This window comes from Camelus bactrianus, chromosome 5 (assembly GCF_048773025.1).
Source record: "Camelus bactrianus isolate YW-2024 breed Bactrian camel chromosome 5, ASM4877302v1, whole genome shotgun sequence".
Lineage (NCBI taxonomy): Eukaryota > Metazoa > Chordata > Mammalia > Artiodactyla > Camelidae > Camelus > Camelus bactrianus.
In genome coordinates this window covers 82,712,533-82,722,517 of record NC_133543.1, presented here as the reverse complement: position 1 = coordinate 82,722,517, position 9,985 = coordinate 82,712,533, and positions in this window count along the sequence as shown.

Below are 9,985 nucleotides of genomic sequence, written 5' to 3'. Positions count from 1 at the left end.
ACCACTTTTTCAGTATTATTTCTATCAATATTATGTCTTCAAATACTTATATGGATTTATTTGTATGAGAGAGATGAAAAAGAGGAAAAGGTGTTAATAGACAATGAAATTGATAAAAGCGCTGTTCCAGGATCTCCCACTTTTGACTTTTCAGTATCACTTCAAGTGCATCACATAATTCCTCTAGCTACAAAGTAGGAATGCTAATATTTGCTGTATCTTCAATTGATAAACACTCTGAACAACTAGGATTAAGACTCAATGTAAATACAGCAGAGTGCTATTTTTACTAACATTTTTCAAAGCTTCTAAACACTTTAATCCACTTGAAAATAATGGCTTAATTACATGAAAAGACATGAACACCTGACCAAACTAAGATTTCACACCCTGTGAGAGAATTCACATTGAGTTGTCCCTGAATTGACAGAGGAAATAAATTGGACCTATAAACTTGGAGCCTCGGACCAGGTTTACTACAGTCTAAAGCTTTTTCCAACTGTAAGGGAAAATTTAGCTTTTTTATGAGATGAAATAGTCATAAAACATACTGCTCTTACACAACTGAGTGACTCAAAGCGCTATTTTCTCTCAGCAATTATCAAAGGATCTCAGGAACGCAATGGGCCACTGTAAAATGCCAGAGTTGGTGTTTAAATGAAATAGTTAAACATTGTCAAATGAAGAGGTGTGTTATTAACAGTGCTAACATTTAAAAAGGAACCATGCCTACGTCTGTGTGTGTATTGGGAGGGGAGAAGGATGAATTTAGACTGGTCCATGTTTGCTGTCTTCATTTTTTACCACGTGTTTATTTTTAAAACAGCTCTTAAATGTCACTAATGATTGATGACTGCAAATTTGCCAAATTCCGTACTCTTTCCTTGACTCTCCTTTAATGTCTCTGCAGCATTAATGGCTTCCCCTTCTAAAATGTCTCATACATGTATTCAGGCAGAACATAGCACTTCCCAGATTCCTCTGTTAATGTTGGATAGATCTTTTTCCATTTTTACATATCCTAAAGTTTCTTTATTCACTGTTGTCTACCCATATTTTGTTTCCTACTGTCATCCATGTTGAAAACTCCTGAAACTAGGTGTTTAGCCAGATCCCTCTCCCAGTCTCTAAATCCATGTTTCTAAAAGCTTTCACTGATATGGCCCAGAAATCCATCAATGCAACCTTGTCCCCTGAGCACCCTATTATGGGAGCTGTCCAGTAACTCTTTATTTAATATCACTCTATGTTAAGTGCTTATTACAATCAGCTCTTTCCCTCTGGTTCTGTAATGGTTCTTGCCATTGTTTATTGTCTGTCTCTACCAACAGGAGACCAGAGACATTGTCCATTGTACTCATCATTCAATTCTGAGTCCTTAGAATTATGTCTGGCACATAGTAGGAGCAAATAAATAATAGTTGAATAAATTAATAACCTTTCATTAAAATCATTAATTTTTCTTTCCTAATAGCATGGTTTTCTTCTAGAACCTGTGTGTGAAATATAGTTACTTTGCCTCATCTCTCATTCCCCTAGCCACTGTATCACTTAGAATTGCATTCAACTGCAAGAATCAGGGACCAGAAAACAATATTTCCCCTCTCCAAAAAACAGTGATTTCAACCAGTAAGTAATTTTTTTAAGTATTTACTTAAGTAAATACCTGAAAGTGAGTGCCCCTGGGCTGGTGTCAAGACACCAGGGTCCCCCAGGCTTTCTGCTGTTATCCCTGCTTATGTCTTTTGTCCTGCTCTTACAGTCTAAACTAAGACTGTTTTTATATTTATATATTTGTACTGGGGGCTATCCTACCCCCAAATGTAATGCCCATGTTCTGGGCAGGAAAGATGGATAGGGAAGGTAGATAACAACTATGGATGTCCACTGGGTTATCATCTTTTTAAAAACACTTTCCTTGAAGATCATTCAACTTTTCCTTGACACTACTTTGTACAAGGCAGCCAAGGAAATGTCAGCTTTTAAATAAGAATGTCAAAACCCTTCCCCCTACAATTGGAACCTATTTATAAGGAAGTTAATGGAAATGGGTATTGTGTAGGCAACTGTCACTGTCTGGAGTTGTATCAGCTCTATATCTGCAATCTCCCTCTCAACCATTCCTTTCTAATCTCATTTCAGTGACCTTAATTCAAGCCACCTGTCATTTCCCACCTAAACTACTTCAGTAGTCCCCTTACTGGTCCCAACAGCTTCTCTTTGACAGCTTGAGAAATTTAAAACCTCAGGAATACGGTTCTGCCTTCCTGTACTAGGCTTGTCTACCACAGGTCCCCCTTACACACTCAAAATAACACTCCTATCAAACCAGATATGATGGTTAATTTTATGTATCAACTTGACTGGGCTAACGGATGCCCAGATTACTAGTAAAACATTATTTCTCTGTGTGTCTGTGAGAGTGTCTCTGGAAGAGATTAGCATTTGAATCAGAATATTACCCTCACCAATGCAGGTGGACATCATCCAATCCACTGAGAGCTCGAATAGAACAGAAAGGCAAAAGAAGGGTGAGCTTGCTCTTTGCTTGAGCTGGCACTTCCATCCTCTCCTGCCCTCAGACATCTACACTCCTCTTTCTCAGACCTTCAAACTTGGACCAGGAATTATACCATTGGTTCCCTTGGTTCTCGGGTCTTCAGATATGGATTAGAATTACACCACTGGTTTTTCTGGTCCTTCGTCTTGCAGACAGCGGATCATGGAACTTCTCAGTCTCTCTAATTGCATGAGCCAATCCTTCATAACAAACCTCTTTCTGTATATCTGTCTATCTATCTATCTATCTATCTACCTATCTATTTATGAATCTTTCTATCTCCTATGATGCTGTTTCTCTGGAAAACCCTGACTAATATAGAGTTTGATACTGAGAGTAGTTCTAAAGGAACAGAATTTGAGGATGAGTTTTCTGAATTTGTTCTGAGATTTCTGGAATTGGCTCTCTAATCTGATTAGATTTAAAGCCTAACAACTCTATTTCCAGTAGTAAACAGACCCTGATACTCCATAGCACAAACTGTTTATGGAGATACACAAAATATCTGCATTGGGTAAGCCTAAATGGCCATTTATAACAAGCAAGAAGCTCTGCATATGATAGTTACACATATTTCTGGAAAACTATGGAATATAATGATGTTGGTTTGTTGCTCCTAATATTGTTGGACAAAATGGTAAAAGAAAAGGATGAGCTCAGTGAGGCAAATTCCCATCTCAAGCATAAATGACCTAAGAGCTTATGTATGCCCTGAAGGAGACCCTTATCTCCTGTAGCTGCAGAGCTGAAATTTGCTGGAAATCAAACCAGCCTTGGAGGTGTCTACTGTTAAAGTGAGAGCATTGATTGGGAAAGAATGGGATCCTATAAGTTGGGTTGGGGACATTGGGGAAGACGTTGATGAATCTGGGGACACGGAGCTCCTAATTCTGAGTCTCTTTTGCCAGTGGAAGACATCTCCCCACCTCCAGCAGAATTTGTCTCCTTAGTCCCTGCAAAAGTGGCCTCCCCACCTTAATGGCAACTCCTCCCTCAGTGGTAATGGCCTGTCCATTCACAGTGGTATCAGCCTTTCCAGTGCAGGACTAACCCTGCATTGCCTGAAGAAATGATCATGGTCTCCCCTAATGTAGTTGCCAGGTAAGATAATGCTGAGTTTCCTCAGGGCCCACTCTCACAACCCATCTTTGTTTCTAGGCTTATAAGATTCAAGTTCCAACAAGCCCCTAAAAGTGAGATTCAAAGTGTGACCCATGAGAAGATAATGTCAATTCCAAAAGACCTACTTGACTTTTCTAATTTATACAAGAAAAATCCAGAACACATGTATGAGAATGGATACTAAGAATGTGGGATAATTGGGGAGGGAACATAAAGTTGGATCAGGCCAAATTTATTGATATGGACTCACTAAGCATGTGTTCTGCATTTAATGTTTCAGCTCAGAGAGTAAGAAAGGGCTCTAATGATTTGTTTGGCTGGTGAACTGAAACATAGAACCAACGTTGGTCCACCATGAGAAAACTGGAAATGCCCAACCTCCTTTGGTTTAACGTAGAAGAAGAGACTCAAAGACAGAGATTGCAAAGTTGGAGTAGATTTGTCATTTAAGACATACTCAGCCACACTGAGATGTTTAAGAAGACACACCTTTCACTAATACTTTTTAATTTGTGAGAGAAACCCCAGCATCCTTGAAGAACTCCATGATCACCCTTTGTGAGAGTGTAAGCCAGACCTTATCCCTGTACTGAGAACTCTATTGGAAAACCTACATGCATGGGATAGTTGGATCCCAGGGTGACAGGGGCCAAGTGGCAGCATTTAACCGCCAATGGCAAGGTGGGCATGGTTGCCATAAAGGACAGAAGAGTCAAAGCACCACTTAGAATAGTTTGAATCTGGCAGACCTGTGAGGCTGGCTACTTAATCGTAGTATTCCTAAAAGTAAACAGGTAGAAAATCTACTAAATTCTTAATCTGTATAAGCAGAAAATTTCTAGGGTTAAGTGAACAAAAGTCTAACTCATAAAAACAAAGAGTCATTGTGCCTCAATTAAATCCTAGACTTGAGCCAGTTTACAGAACACTTTGAATGAAGGGGAGGCCAGGTCTCCTTGAAGAAGGACCCCAATACACTACTGAAATTTTATATTGTTAATCTTTCTCCCAGACTCTCCCAAGGGACTTATGGCTTTGCACCAGGATAACTGTGCATTGGGAAAAAGGAGATAATCAAAGCTTTCAGAGATTTCTGGACACTAGTTCTGAACTGACACTAAATTCCAGGAGGCCCCAAATGTCACTGTGCTCCACCCAAAACGTCACTGTGGTTCAGGCAGAGTAGAGGCTTATGGAGATCAGGTGGTCAGTGGAGTCTTAGCTCAGATCCATCTCATAGTGGGTCCAGTGACTCCCCAAACCCCTCTTGTGGCTATTTCCCTAGTTCCAGAATGCATAATTGGAATAGATACACTTAGCAATTGGCCAAATCCCCACATTGGTTCCCTGACCTATGGAGTGAGTTCTATTAATAGTGAGAAAGGCCAAATGGAATACATTATAGCTGCTTCTATCTGGGAAAATAGTAAAATTAAAAGACATACCACTTTACTAAAAAGATTGCAGAGATAAGTGCCACCATCAGGGTCTTGAAAGAGGCAGGGGTGGTGATTTCCACCATATCCCTATTCAACTCTCCTATTTAGGGTGTGCAAAAGACAGATGGATCTTGGAGAATGACAGTGGATTATCGTAAACTTAACCAGGTGTTGACTCCAATTGCAGCTGCTGTACCAGATGTGGTTTCATTGCTTGAGAAAATTAACACATTCCCTGGTACCTGATGTGTAGTTATTGAAATAGTAAATGCCTTTTTCTCCATCCCTGTCCATAAATCCCACCAGAAGCTGTTTGCTTTCAGCTGACAAATCCAGCAATACTCCTTCACTGTCCTACCTCAGGGGTACATCACCTCCTCAGCTCCATCTCATAATTTAGTTCTCAAGTATCCTGATCACTTTTTCCTTCCCCAGGGTACCACACTGGTCAGTTACATCAGTGACATGCTGATTGCTTCTAGTGAGGGAGCAGTAGCAACTGCTCTAGACCTATTATGTTGGGGAGTGGAAAATAAATGACTAAACTTCAAAGGCCCTCCACTTCAGTGAAATGTCTAGAGGTCTCCTGGTATGGGCATGTTGCGATAGCCCTTTTAAGCTGAAGGGTAAGTTGTGGCATCTGGTTCTTCCTATAGCACAGTGCCTCCTGGGCTTATAGATTTTAGAGGCAACATATTAATTGGTGGTCTTACTCTAGGGTGTTTATTTGGTGACCTGAAGGGTGGCTAGTTTTGAGTGAGGTCCAGAACGAGAGAAGCCTTTGCAGCAGGTCTAAGCTGCTGTGCAAGCCGTTCTGCTCCTTGGTTCATATGATCCAGCAGGTAGCAGCCATCAACAGCGAGGCAAGACCCTCCACCAACATCTCTAAAGTCAGGGTGCCTCTTGCAATCAATGGTGTCTCATAATTGCCCGATATCTTATGGCCAAGTGATAGAAGTATTAACTCATTGATCTATGAAATCCAGTCAAATGCTTGTTCTAAACTTCCTATCCTACTATCCCGAACTTTTTCAACTTTTCTTTCTAATTAAGTCAAGCCAGTTTTCAATATCACACTCACATAATCTAGACAAAAAAAGTTGATAAAGAGTAAAAGATTTTTCTAAAAAGTTAAAAAAGCTGCCAGTCTTTGAAATGCCTGGGTGTGGTTAGGTCACACTTTGTGAAGAAAGGAAACACCACGGATTTTTATTCCAACAAAGGTTTTCTTCCAAATACACTCTTACTAGAAAGTCAGCTACATCATGTGTGAAAGACAGGATTTCCTGTTGATAAATAAGGAACCAAGTGCTCAAACACAGCTCAATAAATATATCCTGCAGAGGTTTCAAACCGGTGGACAGCAGGCCAAATGCTGCTAAGACCTGTTTACCTTGACATGCTATTTTCCAATACTAAGCAACATTATTTTTACATCAAGAAATTACTTATAAAAATATCCATGTTCACTATTTCCTAAAAAATTTAAAGAACTCAGTTCTGAGCTTACATTAATTGGCCAGAGTTGAGAAGCAGCTGATTCTTTTGGACAGGTAATGAGCTCTTCAATTTGGCACCATCTCTGCCACTTCCCAACACAACCCACTTTATTCATTTAGGTTCTGCCTCAGCCCTGCAGGCATTTGACTTTGTAACTATGGATAAGAAGTTTAGTGTGGCTGCTAATGGGTAACAAATTCAGTTTGTACTGACATTATTAAAACAGTAGGTACCATTTACTAATCATTTTAGGTGTCAGGAATTTTTAAGTATTTTATATCTCACATTACTTCATTACATTAAATGATACATTACATCATTTAAATCTTACAAAAAGTTCTGTGAGGGAAGTGAAATCTTTTTTTTACTAAAAGGAAAACTGAGGCTCCAAGAAGTTAACTTGATTAAGAGTGTGCCGCTACAAAGTGACACTTTGAGCAGGGATCCAAAGTACTTAAAGACAGCAGATGGTGAAAACAGATGGGGTGACAATATAGAGGAGATTCAAGAAGTTTGTGCATGGAGAGGGTCACAGAAAAACTAGAAAACATAGTAGAAAACTTACAGAAGAGTAAAATTGTATAGCAAATAAAGAGAACAGAAGAATATGAAAGTAAAGTTACAAGAACATCCAGCAGCAAGAGCAAAGCCTCAGCAGTAAAATATTCAGATACGGAGCAGAACGGTGAGACTAGCAGAGATTCTGGGGAGGGAGCAAGATCCAAGGCAGGCATGGTGGTGGCGTGGAGAATGGGACCAGAGGCAGCCTCAGCCCCCTGGATACAGAACAGGGTGACTCCCTGCGCTTCAGTGCACACCACCTTTTAAGCACTTCCATGTGTTCACCAACCCAGAAGCTCTCCAATCCCCACCCTTTTGGGTTTTTATGGAGGCTTCATTACATAGGCATGATTGACTAAATCATTGGCTATTGGTGACTGATTCAACCTCCAGACTCTCTCCCCTCCTCAGAGATCAAGGGGTGGGATTATAAGTTCCAACCTTCTGATCACATGGTTGGTTCCACTGGCAAGCAGCTCCCATCCTTAAAAGTTTTACAAACATCACTCCATTAATAAACTCAAGTGTGGATTAAAGGGGCTTGTTATAAAAGCAAGCCACTCCTTTCCGCTTTGTGGCTCTGGAGCTATGTAAAGAATGGAGGACAAAAGACCAAGTATTATAACAAAGATGCTCTCATTGCTCTTATCACTAAGAAATTCCAAAGGTTTTAGGAATTCCCTGCCAGAAATGGAGACAAAGACCAAATATGTATTTCTTATTATAAATCACCATATCATAGACCCCCATTCTGTCAGACTTTGATAAGAAAGAAGGAATTTAATCTCAGTCTTTTCTGTGTTCCACTCTCTCATAAGTTGTGTCACCCAGTTTTGAGATCTTCCCAAGTATTGGGAGGGAGCCAACTGGCCCACAAGACACCATGATCTAGTGGTTCTGCTCCTCTGTGCCATGTTTGGAAAGCTAAGGGCCAGATGTTTTTCAGTGACTTACCCAAGATCACAGCACTACGTAGAAACAGAGTCCAGGCAGAGACTCAGGTCTTCTGTCTCTAAACTAACAATGCATGAGGGGCTCTTCCTGATCTGATCCCTGGCCATCTGCTGCTTTCTATGGTGTTCTCAGCCTTGCTGGGTTTTTTTTTCTTCTTCTCCAGCACATCCATCTTCTTTTTTCTGGGCTTTTGCCTGTGCTGTTCTCATCACATGAAAGCCTTTCCCTTGTTAATTCCCTCCCATTCCAAACAAGAGCTGATAAATTACAATTGATCATTCAAGACTTTAATGAGGAGTCTGCTCCTTTGAACTTCCCTGCCTGTCCCTCTTATAGTCCTTATCACATTTTGTATCATTGTCTGTGTTTGGGTTTGTCTCACCTATTGAACTGTGAGATTCCTGAGAAGCAGATTCAGTATTTTGCTCATCATTAGCACAATGCCTAACTTGCAGTAAATACTCAGTAAATATTTTTTATTAAAATGATCTTAAAAACAAGTGAGTCTCATTTAGTAAGTTTTAAAAAGGAACATTTATTGTACAAATAATGAATGGACTACAAATTAAGTCAATGATCTAGTTAAGGAAAAAGCTGACTGGACTTGCAGCAGGCATATATCCCTGAAATAAAACTCAAGGAAGCACCCCTGGTGCAGATCATCTGGGAACTACTAGCCATGCAGCAGGTGAGTGGGACATTCTCTGCATCCGTCTTCCCAGCAACTGTTGCAATGAATCCACCTACCCCTGAGTTTTAATCAGAGCTGCTATTCACTCACTGTTTACCTCACCGACAAAAAATATACAAGCAACATCTACAAAGAGAAGGTTCTCTACTTTCATCATTAAGGAAACCACATTTGTATAATTCTCAAGACGGTTAGAAGGAAGAACAAAGCCAAGCCAAAACACTTGACTAAACCATGTCAAAAAAAAAAAGTGAAATGAGATGAACAAAAAGGACAAAGGTCAATGGAAGAGAAGTCTCTGTAGGTGCAGACTATTTAAAGGTACAGTAGTTTGCATGACTACCAGTGTGATAATTGCTTCTTACTGAAGACTTGAGTTAACAAAAGAAGTTAACATGCTCTCTTTCCTATTTCTAGTCTATGATCATTGCCAAATTAACACAAAAATAGTGACAAATTTCTATAGTGTATAAATCGAGAGAGATGAAAAGCATTTCTAATTTTTAATACAAGCAATGTCAAAGGGCCTCAGGAAAATTCATCAACAAGCCCCTTATTGACTAGATTCATGAAAAATTGCATGTGGAAAAGAACCTATCTTCTTCCCTGTCCTGTGCAAAAACTTACTTGTATTCTTCCTTTTAAGCATCCCATCACTTCTCGTCATGGGCTGAATTGTGTTCCCCCAAAATTTATATACTCAAGTCCTAACCTAGTACTTCAGAATGTGACCTTATTTGGAGGTGGGATCTTTGCACAGGTCATCAGGTTAAAATGAGGTCATTAGGGTGGGCCCTAATCCAGTATGCTGTGTCCTCATGTAAAGGGGAAATATGGAGACAGACACAGACACAGACACTGGAAGAGTGCCATGTGAAAATGCAGGGAGAAGATGGTCATCTGCAAGCTAAGGAGAGAGGCCTGGAACAAACCATTCCATCACAGCCCTCGGAAACAACCAGCTTTGCTAATACCTTGACTTCAGACCTATAGCCTCCAGAACTATAAAACAGTAAATTTCTGTTGCTTTAAACCAATCAAAAATGGGCAGAAGGCCTAAATAGACATTTCTCCAAAGAAGATACACAAATGATCAAGAGGCACATGAAAAGATGCTCAACATCACTAATTATCAGAGAAATGCAAATGAAAACTATG